Source organism: Oncorhynchus clarkii, chromosome 2 (genome assembly GCF_045791955.1).
Source record: "Oncorhynchus clarkii lewisi isolate Uvic-CL-2024 chromosome 2, UVic_Ocla_1.0, whole genome shotgun sequence".
Classification (NCBI taxonomy): Eukaryota; Metazoa; Chordata; class Actinopteri; order Salmoniformes; family Salmonidae; genus Oncorhynchus; species Oncorhynchus clarkii.
This window is the reverse complement of record NC_092148.1, coordinates 62,916,475-62,935,481: the sequence shown is the minus strand read 5'-3', so window position 1 is coordinate 62,935,481 and position 19,007 is coordinate 62,916,475. Positions and strand designations below refer to the sequence as shown.

General features: G+C 43.9%; 1 protein-coding gene across 3 annotated transcripts in view; it reads left to right on the top strand.

The window, feature by feature from the left end:
* The first annotated feature begins 7,602 nt into the window (after positions 1–7,602).
* Positions 7,603–19,007, top strand: part of LOC139371364 (rho family-interacting cell polarization regulator 1-like) — a 76,122-nt gene continuing 64,717 nt past the window's right edge. For 2 of the 3 annotated variants that reach the window (XM_071111773.1, XM_071111745.1), the window contains exon 1: positions 7,646–8,120. The gene's annotated coding sequence lies outside the window, so the exon portion shown is untranslated. Of the gene's footprint in view, positions 8,121–19,007 lie in introns of all 3 variants that reach the window. The other variant, XM_071111764.1, reaches the window with a different exon arrangement.

The following is a 19,007-nucleotide window of genomic DNA, read 5'->3' as shown; positions in this document are numbered from 1 at the left end:
GTGAGAGGCCCTTAGCTGATATTTAATTACCTCAGGGCTCTGGAGCGGCTCCATACTTTTCTTCTCAGGCCCATTATGCGCTTAGCTGAGATGAGTGAGGAGGTCAGACCGGACTGGACTGGACCCATGCCCAGCACAACTGACCAGGCCCACAAAGGTGGAACACTGACAAAACCTCACTCAGAAAGGCAAGGTCCACACAGGAGTACATCATTATCATTTTACCCTAAAATACATAGGAGGTAAACATCCACAAGGACATAGAGACATACATTAATGGATTGATGTGACCATATGCTCAGAGAGTGAATATGTGCACCTCCCCCTCCATCAAAGCCAGCTTAGATGAGATGCCATCTCTTCCACTTCCTCCCACAGAGCTGTGGGGATGGGGGGGTAGTGGTAATCAGAAGATCAGGCCTGAGCCGACATGGTCCCACCCAGCTCTAATGGGTTCAGAAGAGGGTCGGAATTTGGGGAGGGGAGAGAGATTATCCAGGGCCGAGGGGCAGGCAGGGCGTTTCTTTCCCTCAGGCTCCCATCTAGCATTGTCCGGAAGTGTAAAGGGCGACTAGTGTCATCATGAGGAGGTTCTCCAGAACACGACTAGCTACTGTCAGCCAGCCGCCCTGGAGCAACTGTCAAATCAGGGACAAAGCCCCAACCCCCATGTCTCCCCCTGCTGTATCTCGATGTAAAGTGACAGATTTTTACAATGTTACAAAACATTCAGTCATTTGTAACAAAGTGGTTGTCCGTTATTTAACAGGCCCAGATACTGTATATATGTTGAGCAGTTGGCCTCAGGAGGATAAAGAGGGAAAAGAAAAGGGAGGGTTGATGTTCTGGGTTGGCAGAGGAACCATTCCGTCCTCTCTACCAATCATACTCCTTTCCTTTTGCTAAAGTGTTTCTCAAATTCAGTGTAGTAAAAATACATTTGGAGTTTTCAAGTCTTTGATAATGCACGTTTTAGATGCCTACTGGCGAGAAGTGATCTCCTAGGAACTGGAGCCTGCAGCTCCTGCCGTTTAGTGAGGGCTTTCTGAGGTAAAATATCTAGAGAGGCCCTTCGAAAGAGAAAATCAAACTACACTATAAAAAAACATGTAAACACTGTCTCTGTGTTTCTTTAAATGTTTTTGCATTCCTGCATTCCACCCCCCTGTTCTACAAAGTGTCATACAGAGCCTTTGATTTGATGTTCTTATAAGTTGATAAATGTCTTCAGGCTCTACAGCTCAGGAACAGCTAATTCTCTCCATATGTGTGTTTGTCTGTGTTTGTGTGCTGCATTAAGAGTTGTTAAACCCATTGGCTCATATACTCCTAAATGATTATCATGAAAAAACTGCTTATTGGATCAACTTCTTTTAATAAGGTTGTTTATTAACCTACGTAAAAAACAGAGTTAAATTGCCTATTAATCATATTACTGTAGTGATTCACAATTGAGAGAGAGCCTACATCAGCATAAAATAGATGAAAAGCCCATAATCTGTAACCACAGCAGCCATTTATCACAAACACCGGCTTCTCTGGCATTATCACTTAAGGTGAGAGCTGGAAATATTCTTCAAATAATCTAAGGAACTATTGCCATTCTCAATTGATTCTAAAAACCGACTTTGTTTACTTTCTGTTTGAGGTGAAGAAAAATGACTTTGAGAATCTCCACAGCTCATTAGTGGTGGTGAATGAAGACAATAAGAAATACTATCCCCAAATGGACACATTCATAGGCCTACATTTGCACGCAGGCCAGGTAGATTAGTCCTACTTATACGTGCTTAATCGGGTGCACGTCCTTACTCCACATTGACAGGAGCATTTCAAACAAAAGTTTTTGTTTGACATGTTTTGTGTCATCAGGAAAAACCTCTATTACCTTTGATACAGTCTGGAAATGAGGTTTGTCAGACTGCCTTAAAATAGTTTCAATCTTTGAAGCTTCTTGCTTGTCCAGTGTTTTCTGCACAGAGAGAATAAAGTGTTGTATCTGCAAATGTTCACCTCTGTGCCCTCACAGACTGGACTTCCCTGGTTGCCTGACCCTGCTGAGACCCCTGTCACTATCTGCTCCTGCTCAGATCAGGCATAATAATAATTCAGATGACCATTATTCCCAGATCCCAGACAGTAGCCCACCCATCAACTCAAGATGGAACTTTGTATCCATTCACTGATTGTTACAATATACAATATACTCAAAATTCACCTGAGCTTCGTAGACTGGTCTTCCCTGGCTGTCTGACCATGCTGGGATAATTGTCACTATCTGATCCTGCTAAGACATGATGAGCATGGTATTGTGTACTGACTGTGCACCATGACAGTGTAGCCTGTAGAGCTGTTTATACCATGTCAGTGTGAAAAGTAGGGAATTAGCTAGGGAAACTGACAGATCAACAACGTTACTTTGCTATACTGACTAATAAAAACTCACATTGAGCTGTCAAAAAAACGCTGGCCGCTGGTTTCATCGTTTGATTCAGGTCTAGTGGGATTGAGGAAAAACGATTAGCTAAAGTTAGTGAGATAGCAAACGTTAGCCAACTTTTGGCTTGCTCTAATGGTACATCAACTAATGAAAACTAGCCAACTTAATTTACTTCTGTTGAAACGGGACAAAAAGGCTACTAAAAATGTCCTACACACAACAGGTGTTAGAAACAGCTACAGTTGAAGTCGGAAGTTTACATACACCTTAGCCAAATACATTTAAACTCTGTTTTTCACAATTCCTGACATTTAATCGTAGTAAAAATTCAATTTTAGGTCAGTTAGGATAACCACTTTATTTTAAGAATGTGAAATGCCAGAATAATAGTAGAGAGTGATTTATTTCAGCTTTTATTTCTTACATCACATTCCCACTGGGTCAGAAATGTACATACACTCTATTAGTATTTGGTAGCATTGACTTTCAATTGTTTAACTTGGGTTAAACATTTTGGGTAGCCTTCCACAAGCTTCCCACAATAAGTTGGGTGAATTTCGACCCATTCCTCCTGACAGAGCTGGTGTAACTGAGTTAGGTTTGTAGGCCTCCTTGCTCGCACACACTTTTTCAGTTCTGCCAACACATTTTCTATGGGATTGAGGTCAGGGCTTTGTGATGGCTACTACAATACCTTGACTTTGTTGTCCTTAAGCCATTTTGCCACAACTTTGGAAGTATGCTTGGGGTCATTGTCCATTTGGAAGACCCATTTGCGACCAAGCTTTAACTGACTGATGTCTTGGGATGTTGCTTTTTTTATTTTCTTTCCTCATGATGCCATCTATTTTGTGAAGTGCACCAGTCCTTCCTGCAGCATGGCGGTTTTGGAGCAGTGGCTTCTTCCTTGCTGAGTGGCCTTCAGGTTATGTCGATATTGGACTTGTTTTACTGTGGATATAGATACTTTTGTACCTGTTTCCTCCAGCATCTTCACAAGGTCCTTGCTGTTGTTCTGGGATTGATTTGCACTTTTCGCACCAAAGTGCGTTCATCTCTAAGGGACAGAACGTGTCTCCTTCCTGAGCTGTGTGACGGCTGCGTGGTCCCATGGTGTTTATACTTGCGTGCTATTGTTTGTACAGATGAACGTGGTACCTTCAGGCATTTGGAAATTGCTCCCAAGGATGAACCAGACTTGTGGAGGTCTACAATTTATCTTCCTGAGGTCTTGGCTGATTTCTTTTGATTTCCCATGATGTCAAGCAAAGAGGCACTGAGTTTGAAGGTAGGCCTTGAAATACATCCACAGGTACACCACCAATTGACTCAAATTATGTCAATTAGCCAGAAGTCAGAAGGTTTGAAAGCCATGAAACAATTTCTGGAATTTTCCAAGCTGTTGGAACTCCCTCTCCCGGATCCGGGAGAATTGTCATCAACTGACACTAATTAGCATAACGCAACGGACATTTACTAGAAAATATTCATATTCATGAAATCACAAGTGAAATATATTGAAACACAGCTTAGCCTTTTGTTAATCACCCTGTCATCTCAGATTTTGAAATCATGCTTTACAGCCAAAGCAAGACAAGCATTTGTGTAAGTTTATCGATAGCCTAGCATAGCATTATGCCTAGCTAACAGCAGGCAGCTTGGTCACGAAAATCAGAAAAGCAATCAAATTAAATCGTTTACCTTTGATGAGCTTTGGATGTTTTCACTCACGAGACTCCCAGTTAGACAGCAAATGTTAATTTTGTCCCATAAAGCTTCTTTTTATAGCCGAAAACCTCAGTTTGTACTTCACGTTTGGTTGAGAAATCCACCGGAAACTGCGGTCACGACAACGCCGAAAAATATTCCAAATTAGATCCATAATATCGACAGAAACATGGCAAACGTTTTTTATAAACAATCCTCAAGGTGTTTTACAAATATCTATTTGATAATATATCAACCGGGACAGGTGGCTTCTTAGTAGGAAAGAGAGAAACAATGGTCGCATTTGTTTATTACGCACAAATCACTCTTAGAGCCTCCAGCTGACCACTGACGCAATGTTGTCGTTCAGGCTCATTTTTCAAAATAAAAGCCTGAAACTATGTATTGTGACACTAGACATATTATGGAAGCCATAGAAAAAGGAATCTGGTTGATATCCCATTCACTGCTCAATAGGGACGCATAGGAACGCAGAGCTTTCTAAATAAGAGTGCTTTCCTGATTGGATTTTTCTCAGGCTTTCGCCTGCAATATCAGTTCTGTTATACTCACAGACAATATTTTTACAGTTTTGGAAATTTTAGAGTGTTTTCTATCCTAAGCTGTCAATTATATGCATATTCTAGCATCTTGTCCTGACAAAATAGCCCGTTTACTTTGGGAACGTTGTTTTTCCAAAAATGAAAATAGTGCCCCATAGTTTTAAGAGGTTTAATTAAAATCACAGTCAACTTAGTGTATGTTAACTTCTGACCAACTGGAATTGTGATACAGTGAAATAGGTGAAATAATCTGTTTGTAAACAATTGTTGGAAAACTGACTTGTGTCATGCACCAACTTGCAATGTCCTAACCAACTTGCCAAAACTATAGTTTGTTAACAAGAAATTTGTGGAGTGGTTGAAAAACGAGTTTTAATGACTTCAACCTAAGTGTATGTAAACTTCCGACTTCAACTGTACCTGACAGATAGCTAGAGACTAATATTAGACCACTGGCTGTGGTAGCTACTAGCTGGCTAGCTAGTTCATTATCTTCAGACATAACTTCAGCTGAGAGGTAATATAACATTACTGTAGCTAATGTTATATGTCAATTACACTACTTGCTCAGCACTGGGAATAAATACTTTTTTTCTGTTAAGTCAAACAGCAGTTCAAATCAAATCAAATCAAATCAAATGTATTTATATAGCCCTTCGTACATCAGCTGATATCTCAAAGTGCTGTACAGAAACCCAGCCTAAAACCCCAAACAGCAAGCAATGCAGGTGTAGAAGCACGGTGGTTAGGAAAAACTCCCTAGAAAGGCCAAAACCTAGGAAGAAACCTAGAGAGGAACCAGGCTATGTGGGGTGGCCAGTCCTCTTCTGGCTGTGCCGGGTGGAGATTATAACAGAACATGGCCAAGATGTTCAAATGTTCATAAATGACCAGCATGGTCGAATAATAATAAGGCAGAACAGTTGAAACTGGAGAAGCAGCACGGTCAGGTGGACTGGGGACAGCAAGGAGTCATCATGTCAGGTATTCCTGGGGCATGGTCCTAGGGCTCAGGTCCTCCGAGAGAGAGAAAGAAAGAGAGAATTAGAGAGAGCATATGTGGGGTGGCCAGTCCTCTTCTGGCTGTGCCGGGTGGGGATTATAACAGAACATGGCCAAGATGTTCAAATGTTCATAAATGACCAGCATGGTCGAATAATAATAAGGCAGAACAGTTGAAACTGGAGCAGCAGCACGGCCAGGTGGACTGGGGACAGCAAGGAGTCATCATGTCAGGTAGTCCTGGGGCATGGTCCTAGGGCTCAGGTCCTCCGAGAGAGAGAAAGAAAGAGAGAAGAGAACGCACACTTAGATTCACACAGGACACCGAATAGGACAGGAGAAGTACTCCAGATATAACAAACTGACCCTAGCCCCCTGACACAAACTACTGCAGCATAAATACTGGAGGCTGAGACATGTACTTGCCTTCAGAAAGTATTCATACCCCTTGACTTATTTCATATTTTGTTTTGTTACAGTTACAGCCTAAATTCAAAATGGATTAAATAGATTTTTTTCATTCAGCCACAATAGCATTAGTTAGGTCAGGCACTGATGTTGGGCCATTAAGCCCTGGCTCTCAGCATTCCAATTCATCCCAAAGGTTTTCGATTGGGTTGAGGTCAGGGCTCTGTGCAGGCCAGTCAAGTTCAGTCAAACATTTCTGTATGGACCTCGCTTTGTGCACATGGGGCATTGTCATGCTGAAACAGGAAAGGGCCTTCCCCAAACTGTTGCCCCAAAGTTGGAAGCAAAGAATTGTCTAGAATGTCATTGTATGCTGTAGCTTTAAGATTTCCCTTCACTGGAACTAAGGGGCCAAGCCTGAACCATGGACAAAAAACAGCCCAAGGACATTATTCCTCCTCCACCAAACTTTACAGTTTGCACTATGCATTGGGGTAGGAAGCCTTCTCCTGGGATCCGCCAAACACAGATTTGTCCATCGGACTGCCAGATGGTGAAACTGGACTCATCACTCCAGAGTTTCCATTGCTCCAGAGTCCAAAGGCGATGAGCTTTACACCACTCCAGCCAACACTAGGCATTGCACATGTTGATCTTAGCCTTGTCTCAGCCATGAAGACCCATTTCATGAAGCTCCCGATGTGCAGTTATTGTGCTGATGATGCTTCCAGAAGCAGTTTGGAACTCGGTAGTGAGTGTTGCAGAGGACAGACGATTTTTACGTGCTACGCGCTTCAGCACTCAACGGTCCCGTTCTGTGAGTTTATGTGGTCTACCACTTCGCTGCTGAGACGTTTTTGCTCCTGGACGTTTCCAGCTCGAGCAGGGCAGAGGTTTTACAAATGGACTTGTTGGAAAGGTGGCATCCTACGACGGTGCCATGTTGAAAGTCTATGGAAATGACATGGCTGTGTGCTCGATTTTATGCACCTGTCAGCAACGGGTGTTGCTGAAATAGCCAAATCCACTAATTGTATATATAGTGTATCATATGCCCCAGTCCATAGGAAGGATCACCTTAGTGAAGTAATCCTGTGGATGTCACATAGGCCTACTCTCTCTCCCTGCTAACTTCAACTCAGAGAACTGTGCAGTGTCATCACTATAATTAAACCTGTTTTTGTGACAATAATTGTGAGAAATAAACTAACAAGAAAATGTGGGCAATACATCTACCCACCTTACATCATGCCTCCTGTGGTATCTGTTTCGGCAACGTTAGTTTGAGCATAGGACTACACATTCCCTGTCAATAACTTTACAATAACTGTTTGTACTTCCAAGTACAGCTTGCATGCCAAAGCCCATTTGGGTATTGAGGAGGGGGTGAATGGGAGACATTTCTATTCCAACTCTCAAGACGTGAGAGGCGCACACAGCTGAAAATCCCCCTTCTCCCTCCCTCCACCCACCCTTCCCCCGTTGCTCTTTGAAGCCCAAACAGCACATTGCTCCCTGCTGCCATAGCAGCTCCTAGTTGAGTGTGTGTCGGTCTGTGTGTTTGCACCCGCGGATAAACTCTCGAAGAGTGCTCAACAGGAGTTAGTAGGCTACAAAGCTGTGGCGCATGGTATCGTTGCCTGTTTTCGCCACTTTTCCAAAAAGTCCTTAAGAAGTCACGGCCCCGGGTGGGGTGGAAGTCTTCTTCATCCTCATTGGTTTGTCCACACCCCTCCAGAGATAAGGAAGCAAGCCTTCCGCTTCTCTCGCAGCAGAGGGAGAAAGTGACACTCGTGAAACTGGAGGGCAAATGACAAAGGAGCTGCATTGCGTGAACAAGTCTCTTGGATATTCATTGTGTAATTTGCCTATTTCTGATGAAGTAATTCGCTGAACTAATTTCCTTTTTTATTGAATTGACATTTTCATTTGAAATTCGGATTCAAAGATTTGGAGCGACTTCGGCTGATAGACTGACTACCTACCCTGGCGGCAGACATGTATGTTGATTTTGTTTACCTTGTGGTTTGTCCTAAGTAGCATATGGCATTTAGGTGTGAATTTAAGAAGTGTGTGTATATTTATTTTCACGATATTTGATATAGTCTTCTGCATAGCCCGGCTACTGCAATACAGTAAGTCACGTGAAGCACAATTTTGCAACCATTCAATCACACAACGGACTGCATGTAGACTAGAGATTATAGATAGGCCTGGCTATTTAATCAGATGTTTCCTTTTTAAAATAAATTGTGGTCTACTTTGTGTTGGTGGATTCCTCTAGCAGATTGTCATGGGTGACGAGGCAGTGACCCATGATGAGTGCAGGGTAGACGGAGAGGGCTCATTGTTGGTCAGCGTTATGATGACAAAGAGCGTATTGTCTGTAAACTGGGATTTGTTTGATATTTGAAATGAATGCGATAGAGATGCTTGGTAGCCACGGGTATTTAGTAACACAAGCCGCGGGAAAGAATCCGTCTTTTTATGAAACAGAGGGCGACACACTATAGCCTGTCAGTGCACCATATGATAATCTGTTTATAGAATCCAATATATTGTAAGTGTTAGTGTATCAGCTGTCTGTCAGAATCACTTGACGCTACACTAACATTTTGTTTCGCGAATCATGTCCTTATCTCCATTGCTGTTGCTTGCCGATTTCCCTTAGCTAATCTCCTACAATCTAATCCATCTGTTGATTTTTTTTTTCTATGTCGATGCAAGGGAATGTCTCCATCTGCAAATGATGAAACCTTGTTTACATTGGCCGCAGATTTTACTTTTTAATAGCCAGAATAAGCATCTGGATAAAATGGACAAGCACATCCCATGTTTGGAGTGAAGCCATTGCTAGATAATGTCCTGCATGTAAACCGAAACAGTTACAACTTTCCAGAAACCGTTTTAAATTCCGCGTAATAGAAGCCTAACACGAATAATCATGATGTCATTGATGCTGCTGACTAACTACACGTAACTGCCAAAATAAAGGAAACCCCAACATAAAGCGTCTTAAAAGGGCAATGCACGTTGGCATAGATTCTACATGTGTCTGGAATTCCATCATTTGGTGTTTTGTTGGTGGTCGAAAACGCAGTCTCAGGCGTCGCTCCAGAATATCCCAGATGTGTTAAATTGGGTTGAGATCTGGTGACTGAGACACACACACCCTATGCTCCTTTGAGACTCCTCTTTCAAAGTCACTGAGATCTCTTCTAGCCATGATAGCCACAATATTGGGCAACTGGGCATTTTTATACATGACCCTAAGCATGAGGATGGTAATTGCTTAATTATCTCAGGAATCGCACCTGCTTTCAATATACTTTGTCCCTCATTTAATATATTTTGGCAGTTACCTGTATGTTAATAGATTTGAGAGAGTTATATTCCTATTGTTACAGTTATGGCCTATGAACAAAATGTCCTCTCTCTCGATATGATCTTGTTGGCTATGACAATGTTTTATCCAATGGCCAGCTCAGCCCTGTGCCTCTTCTGGAAGTAGTAGCCCCAGTCTGAACAGAGTGTGGGAAACTCTGCCTTCTGGGTAGTACCAAGCCAGGGCCACACAATCTGCCCTTTGTGCAAGGCTTGACCGCCGTCAGGGGGCTTAATTTAGCCAATGATTCGATCAACAAAAACAATTATGATAAAAGGGATATAGACAGGGAAGTAGGATAGGAGTCTTTTTCTCTCAGTGGGCTGTACACACACACAAGAGGCTGGCCAGGCTGTCATGGCAGTGAAAAATCCCCCTGCCTTCTGAAATAGGTTTGTTGTTAATGTGATAGCGTGAAGTGGTTTTGTAGAGACTGGTCGTGGGAGGAATGAGTGGTGTTATGTTTGGGATATGAGGATGGCTGTGTAACCCATGTGTAAGACCAACACTGACCTACACGTGTCCCCCTGTGCCCACAGTAGAGCTAGATTATATGGTCAAAAATCCATAGTGTGATAAATGTACCCTTTTTTTTTGTTCTTTTTTTTTGCAATAATTATACATTTATTTTTTGGGGAGGTGTTCAGTTACTCTCCGTTAGTGCCCTTTTTACACCATGTACAGGAATTGCCACAATATATTAGCCTAAGTTATTTGGCTACCAGGTGATCCAGCATATGATTAATAAGATGATGAAACACTTCTACAGAAAGAGACCTGTATTTTAAACATGCATTTATTTCTTCAGATTTAAATGCAATAGTATTTCATCCAAGTTCAAGTATAATGGTGTTTGGTAATTGCAGCATATTATTTGCTCCAAATGCAATCAAAATATAGGCATAACTTTTTGCTAAATTTATATTTAACTTTATTACAATTACACACCAATGGCGAGGTGAAGTCGATGTCCAAGACACTGCAACCTCATCCACCTGTTTAGGTTGGTGGCTTTAAAGATCTTTGCCCCACTGTCCATTGTGATGCACACCTGCTTCTCTGGCGGATCCCAGGCTGCTAACGAGTCCCACAGCCCCTGGAATATTATCTCTGCAGTGTGGTCCTCTGGAAAGTGGGCGGTCTGCAAGCACCTGCTGCGCAGCTTCCAGTCGGCATCGATGTAGTACAGTGTCAATGACATATAGGGCTCCACTTGTTCTCGCGAAATGGTGCACCTGTTTTGACATGACATTTCCTGTACATGGCATTTTGTAATTCTTGTCCAGAGTGTAAACCATCTACTTGAATCTACTTTGTTGAATTTGGGGCCATGTCTTTTGGGATGTGGTACATTATGGCATCTTATTTCATTCCCTCAGTACGTGTTTTGCATAGGGAGTTGTGTTTGCAAAATATTCCATAATGGGTTGTTGCCTGGGCTTTGCTCTTGTTATGATGCTTGTTAGCCTCTGCCCAATTTGTTCTGTTTTCATGCTGTATTAATAACATGGCTGTGTTTCAAATGGTGGAATAAGTTGCTTGTGACCCGTGTTGTTGCTATAGTATTTTGTGTCATTTCAATAAGCCCAAACAACTGATCCTTTTGCGGTAATTATTTCTGGGACTGCATTTTCTTCGTCTCTGTTCATATCTCCCCCTAACGAACGAGGCTACTCACAACATCACTTGGGAGAATTGCCAACAACAGGTGTGGGAAGCATGGGATAGAACACGGCTCTGATTGGCTGCTGTAGTCTTGGTTCAAATGAAACGTCACAGATGGACGTGTTAAGCTCCAGGAGTGCAATGCTTTTTTCTATGCCATTTCGAGGTAATGGCAGCAGATGAATGGCATGACAATGGGCCTCAGGATCTCAAATCCAATTTTATTAGTCACGTGCCGAGTACAACAGGTGTAGACCTTACAGTGAAATGCTTACGTACGAGCCCCAAACCAACAATGCAGTTTCAAATTATTTTTTTTGTAAGAATAACAAGTAATTAAAGAGCTGCAGTAAAATAACAATAGTGAGACTATACACGGGGGTACCAGTACAGAGTCTGTGCGGGGGCACCGGTTAGTTGAGGTAGTATGTACATGTAGGTAGAGTTATTAAAGTGACTATGCATAGATGATATCAACCGAGAGTAGTAGCGGTGTGGGGGGTGCAATGCAAATAGTCTGGGTAGCCATTTGATTAGATGTTCAGGAGTCTTATGGTTGAGGGGTAGAAGCTGTTTAGAAACTTCTTTGACCTAGAATTGGCGTTCCGGTACCGCTTGCCGTGTGGTAGCAGAGAGAACAGGGTGGCTGGAGTCTGACAATTTTAAGGCCTTCCTCTGACACCGCCTGGTATAGAGGTCCTGGATGGCAGGAAGCTTGGCCCCAGTGATGTACTGGGCCGTTCGCACTACCCTCTGTAGTGCCTTGCGGTCAGAGGCTGAGCAGTTGCCATACCAGGCAGTGATATAACCTTTTTGCGGATCTGAGGACCCATGCCAAATCTTTTCAGTCTCTTGAGGGGGAATAGGTTTTGTCGTGCCCTCTTCACGACTGTCTTGGTGTGCTTGGAACATGTTAGATTGTTGGACACTAAGGAACTTGAAGCTCTCAACCTGCTCCTTTACTGCCCCATTGATGAGAATGGGCGTGTGCTCGGTCCTCTTTTTCCTGTAGTCCACAATCATCTCCTTTAGTCTTCATCACGTTGAGGTTGTTGTCCTGGCACCACGGCCAGGTCTCTGACCTCCCTATAGGCTGTCTTGTCGGTGATCAGACCTAACACTGTTGTGTCATCGGCAAACTTAAAGATGGCGTTGGTGTCGTGCTTGGCCGCGCAGTCATGAGTGAACAGGGAGTACAAGAGGGGACTGAGCACACACCCCTGAGGGGCCCCTTGGGTTGAGGATCAGCATGGCAGATATGTTTTTACCTACCCTTACCACCTGGGGGTGGCCTGTCAGGAAGTCCAGGATCCACTTGCAGAGAGAGGTGTTTAGTCCCAGGGTCCTTAACTTATTGATGAGCTTTGAGGATACTATGGTGTTGAACGCTGAGCTGTAGTCAATTAATAGCATTCTCACATAGGTGTTCCTTTTGTCCAGGTGTGAAAGGGCAGTGTGGAGTAGATCTGTGGATCTGTTGGGGCGGTATCCAAATTGGAGCAGGTCTAGGGTTTCTGTGATAATGGTGATGTGAGCCATGACCATCCTTTCAAAGCACTTCATGGCTACAGACGTGAGTGCTACGGGTCGGTAGTCATTTAGGCAGGTTGCCTTAGTGTTCTTGGGCACAGGGACAATGGTGGTCTGCTTAAAACATGTTGGTATTACAGACTCAGACAGGGAGAAGTTGAAAATGTCAGTGAAGACTTGCCAGTTGGTCAGCGCATCCTCACAGTGCACGTCCTTGTAATCCGTCTGGCCCTGCGGCCTTGTGAATGTTGACCTGTTTAAAGGTCTTACTCACATCGGCTGTGGAGAGTATGATCACAGTTTTCCGGAACAGCTGGTGCTCTCATGTGTTCCGGGATTCCTCAGATGGCATTGAGGAATACACCACATCAGTCATTGGCTTCATCAAATCAAATCAAATTTTATTTGTCACATACACATGGTTAGCAGATGTTAATGCGAGTGTAGCGAAATGCTTGTGCTTCTAGTTCCGACAATGCAGTAATAACCAACAAGTAATCTAACTAACAATTCCAAAACTACTGTCTTATACACAGTGTAAGGGGATAAAGAATATGTACATAAGGATATATGAATGAGTGATGGTACAGAGCAGCATAGGCAAGATACAGTAGATGGTATCGAGTACAGTATATACATATGAGATGAGTATGTAAACAAAGTGGCATAGTTAAAGTGGCTAGTGATACATGTATTACATAAGGATGCAGTCGATGATATAGAGTACAGTATATACGTATGCATATGAGATTAATAATGTAGGGTAAGTAACATTATACAGTGCCTTGCGAAAGTATTCGGCCCCCTTGAACTTTGCGACCTTTTGCCACATTTCAGGCTTCAAACATAAAGATATAAAACTGTATTTTTTTGTGAAGAATCAACAACAAGTGGGACACAATCATGAAGTGGAACGACATTTATTGGATATTTCAAACTGTTTTAACAAATCAAAAACTGAAAAATTGGGCGTGCAAAATTATTCAGCCCCCTTAAGTTAATACTTTGTAGCGCCACCTTTTGCTGCGATTACAGCTGTAAGTCGCTTGGGGTATGTCTCTATCAGTTTTGCACATCGAGAGACTGAATTTTTTTCCCATTCCTCCTTGCAAAACAGCTCGAGCTCAGTGAGGTTGGATGGAGAGCATTTGTGAACAGCAGTTTTCAGTTCTTTCCACAGATTCTCGATTGGATTCAGGTCTGGACTTTGACTTGGCCATTCTTTTTTTTATTTTTTTATTTTTTTGAATTTTACCCCTTTTTCTCCCCAATTCCGTAGTATCCAATTGTTGTAGTAGCTACTATCTTGTCTCATCGCTACAACTCCCGTACGGGCTCGGGAGAGACGAAGGTTGAAAGTTATGCGTCCTCCGATACACAACCAACCAAGCCGCTGCTTCTTTAACACAGCGCACATCCAACCCGGAAGCCAGCCGCACCAATGCGCCGGAGGAAACACCGTGCACCTGGCCACCTTGGCTAGCGTACACTGTGCCCAGCCCGCCACAGGAGTCGCTGGTGCGCGATGAGACAAGGACACCCCTACCAACCAAGCCCTCCCTAACCCGGGCGACGCTAGGCCAATTGTGCGTCGCCCCACGGACCTCCCGGTCGCGGCCGGTTACGACAGAGCCTGGGCGCGAACCCAGGACTCTGATGGCACAGCTGGCGCTGGACTTGGCCATTCTAACACCTGGAAATGTTTATTTTTGAACCATTCCATTGTAGATTTTGCTTTATGTTTTGGATCATTGTCTTGTTGGAAGACAAATCTCTGTCCCAGTCTCAGGTCTTTTGCAGACTCCATCAGGTTCTTCCAGAATGGTCCTGTATTTGGCTCCATCCATCTTCCCATCAATTTTAACCATCTTCCCTGTCCCTGCTGAAGAAAAGCAGGCCCAAACCATGAAGCTGCCACCACCATGTTTGACAGTGGGGATGGTGTGTTCAGCTGTGTTGCTTTTACGCCAAACATAACGTTTTGCATTGTTGCCAAAAAGTTCAATTTTGGTTTCATCTGACCAGAGCACCTTCTTCCACATGTTTGGTGTGTCTCCCAGGTGGCTTGTGGCAAACTTTAAACAACACTTTTTATGGATATCTTTAAGAAATGGTTTTCTTCTTGCCACTCTTCCATAAAGGCCAGATTTGTGCAATATACAACTGATTGTTGTCCTATGGACAGAGTCTCCCACCTCAGCTGTAGATCTCTGCAGTTCATCCAGAGTGATCATGGGCCTCTTGGCTGCATCTCTGATCAGTCTTCTCCTTGTATGAGCTGAAAGTTTAGAGGGACGGCCAGGTCTTGGTAGATTTGCAGTGGTCTGATACTCCTTCCATTTCAATATTATCGCTTCCACAGTGCTACTTGGGATGTTTAAAGCTTGGGAAATCTTACTGTATCCAAATCCGGCTTTAAACTTCTTCACAACAGTATCTCGGACCTGCCTGGTGTGTTCCTTGTTCTTCATGATGCTCTCTGCGCTTTTAACGGACCTCTGAGACTATCACAGTGCAGGTGCATTTATACGGAGACTTGATTACACACAGGTGGATTGTATTTATCATCATTAGTCATTTAGGTCAACATTGGATCATTCAGAGATCCTCACTGAACTTCTGGAGAGAGTTTGCTGCACTGAAAGTAAAGGTGCTGAATAATTTTGCACGCCCAATTTTTCAGTTTTTGATTTGTTAGAAAAGTTTGAAATATCCAATAAATGTCATTCCACTTCATGATTGTGTCCCACTTGTTGTTGATTCTTCACAAAAAAATACAGTTTTATATCTTTATGTTTGAAGCCTGAAATGTGGCAAAAGTTCGCAAAGTTCAAGGGGGCCGAATACTTTCGCAAGGCACTGTATAAGGTAGCATTGTTTAAAGTGGCTAGTGATATATTTACATTTCCCATCAATTCCCATTATTAAAGTGGCTGGAGTTGAGTCAGTGTCAGTGTCAATGTGTTGGCAGCAGCCACTCAATGTTAGTGGTGGCTGTTTAACAGTCTGATGGCCTTGAGATAGAAGCTGTTTTTCAGTCTCTCGGTCCCAGCTTTGATGCACCTGTACTGACCTCGCCTTCTGGATGATAGCGGGGTGAACAGGCAGTGGCTCGGGTGGTTGATGTCCTTGATGATCTTTATGGCCTTCCTGTAACATCGGGTGGTGTAGGTGTCCTGGAGGGCAGGTAGTTTGCCCCCGGTGATGCGTTGTGCAGACCTCACTACCCTCTGGAGAGCAGTTGCAGTACCAGGCGGTGATACAGCCCGCCAGGATGCTCTCGATTGTGCATCTGTAGAAGTTTGTGAGTGCTTTTGGTGACAAGCCGAATTTCTTCAGCCTCCTGAGGTTGAAGAGGCGCTGCTGCGCCTTCTTCACGATGCTGTCTGTGTGAGTGGACCAATTCAGTTTGTCTGTGATGTTTATGCCGAGGAACTTAACTTGCTACCCTCTCCACTACTGTTCCATCGATGTGGATAGGGGGGTGTTCCCTCTGCTGTTTCCTGAAGTCCACAATCATCTCCTTAGTTTTGTTGACGTTGAGTGTGAGGTTATTTTCCTGACACCACACTCCGAGGGCCCTCACCTCCTCCCTGTAGGCCGTCTCGTCGTTGTTGGTAATCAAGCCTACCACTGTTGTGTCGTCCGCAAACTTGATGATTGAGTTGGAGGCGTGCGTGGCCACGCAGTCGTGGGTGAACAGGGAGTACAGGAGAGGGCTCAGAACGCACCCTTGTGGGGCCCCAGTGTTGAGGATCAGCGGGGAGGAGATGTTGTTGCCTACCCTCACCACCTAGCGGCGGCCCGTCAGGAAGTCCAGTACCCAGTTGCACAGGGCGGGGTCGAGACCCAGGGTCTCGAGCTTGATGACGAGCTTGGAGGGTACTATGGTGTTGAATGCCGAGCTGTAGTCGATGAACAGCATTCTCACATAGGTATTCCTCTTGTCCAGATGGGTTAGGGCAGTGTGCAGTGTGGTTGATATTGCATCGTCTGTGGACCTATTTGGGCGGTAAGCAAATTGGAGTGGGTCTAGGGTGTCAGGTAGGGTGGAGGTGATATGGTCCTTGACAAGTCTCTCAAAGCACTTCATGATGACGGAAGTGAGTGCTAGTCGTTTAGCTCAGTTACCTTAGCTTTCTTGGGAACAGGAACAATGGTGGCCCTCTTGAAGCATGTGGGAATAGCAGACTGGTATAGGGATTGATTGAATATGTCCGTAAACACACCGGCCAGCTGGTCTGCGCATGCTCTGAGGGCGCGGCTGGGGATGCCGTCTGGGCCTGCAGCCTTGCGAGGGTTAACACGTTTAAATGTCTTACTCACCTCGGCTGCAGTGAAGGAGAGACTGCATGTTTTCGTTGTAGGCCGTGTCAGTGGCACTTTATTGTCCTCAAAGCAGGCAAAAAAGTTATTTAGTCTGCCTGGGAGCAAGACATCCTGGTCCGTGACTGGGCTGGATTTCTTCCTGTATTCCGTGATTGCAGTAGACCCTGCCACATGCCTCTTGTGTCTGAGCCGTTGAATTGAGATTCTACTTTGTCTCTGTACTGACGCTTAGCTTGTTTGATAGCCTTGCGGAGGGAATAGCTGCACTGTTTGTATTTGGTCATGTTACCAGACACCTTGCCCTGATTAAAAGCAGTGGTTCGCGCTTTCAGTTTCACGCGAATGCTGCCATCAATCCACGGTTTCTGGTTAGGGAATGTTTTAATCGTTGCTATGGGAACGACATCTTCAACGCACGTTCTAATGAACTCGCACACCGAATCAGCATATTCGTCAATATTGTTATCTGACGCAATACGAAACATATCCCAGTCCACGTGATGGAAGCAGTCTTGGAGTGTGGAGTCAGCTTGGTCGGACCAGCGTTGGACAGACCTCAGCGTGGGAGCCTCTTGTTCAATAAGTGCATCAATGACGTCGTCCCCACAGTGACCGTACATACATACATACATACATACATACCAGAAGCCATGGATTACAGGCAACATCCGCACTGAGCTAAAGGCTTGAGCTGCCGCTCAAGAGCGGGACTCTAAGCCGGAAGCTTATAAGAAATCAGTTTCTTGATATGCCACATCTGTCAGGTGGCTAGATCATCTCGGCAAAGGAGAAATGCTCACTAACAGGAATGTATACAAATTTGTGCACAACATTCGAGAGAAATAAGCTTTTTGTGCACATGTAACATTTCTGAGATTTGTATTTTATTTCAGCTCATAAAACATGAGACCACACTACATGTTGCGTTTTATATTTTTGTTCAGTGTATGCACTCCAGACCATGTATTGTGAATAAATCAAACAAAACACATCTCAAACTCCAAACTGTCTTCAGCAATACTGTTGTATACACTGGTTATACCCAAACATTAGGAACATATCCCACACCCCGCTTCCTTTTGCCCTCAGAATGGACTCAATTTGTCTGGGCATTTACTCTACAAGTTGTAGAAGGTGTTCCACAGGGATACCAGTGCTTCCCACAGTTGTTTTAAGTTAGCTGGATGTGCTTTTGGTGGTGGAACATTCTTGATCTTCACAGGAAACTGTTGAGTGTAAAAAAACATTTAAAAAAAAAACATTTAAAAAAAAAACAGCAGTGTTGCAATTCTTTACACAAACCGGTGTGCCTAGCACCTACTACCAAACCCTGTTCAAAGGCACTTAAATGTTGTCATGCCCATTCACCCTCTGAATGGCACACATACACAATCAATGTCTCGACTGTCTCGGGATTAAAAATCCTTCTTTAACCTGTCTCCTCCCCTTAATCTACACCGATTTGAAGTGGATTTAACAAGGGACATCAATAAGGATCATAGCTTTCACCTGGATTCACCTGGTCAGGTGTTCATAATGTTTTCTATACTCGGGGTACACATTTCTTTTGATACTAGGGTCAAGGAGAAACAGAACTGAGATGAGTCTTTGATTTTATGATGATTCAATTTTATGCACATGGTTTCAGACCAGAGCACTTTTTAGGGTTCTTGAATGACCATCCGCGTACATAAAATACACGGCCTGACTGTCAACCTAGTAGGGTACAATTGGCCTCTCCCAGCATGCCCTCTGCTCCTCAACACCAGGGCCCTCGGCAGTTGATGACTTCCTCTGGGTGGCTGTGTTCGGAAGTTGGAATGCCAATTAAATGTCCCCTTTCTCTCTCTCTCACATGCACATCACACAAATGCACCCAAACTCACCCGCAGGGTAATTGCTTGTGTACACAGTCATATCTACCACTTTAAAAAAATTATTATGGATGCAATTAGTGTTTGTAGTTGAGTTTGGCTCT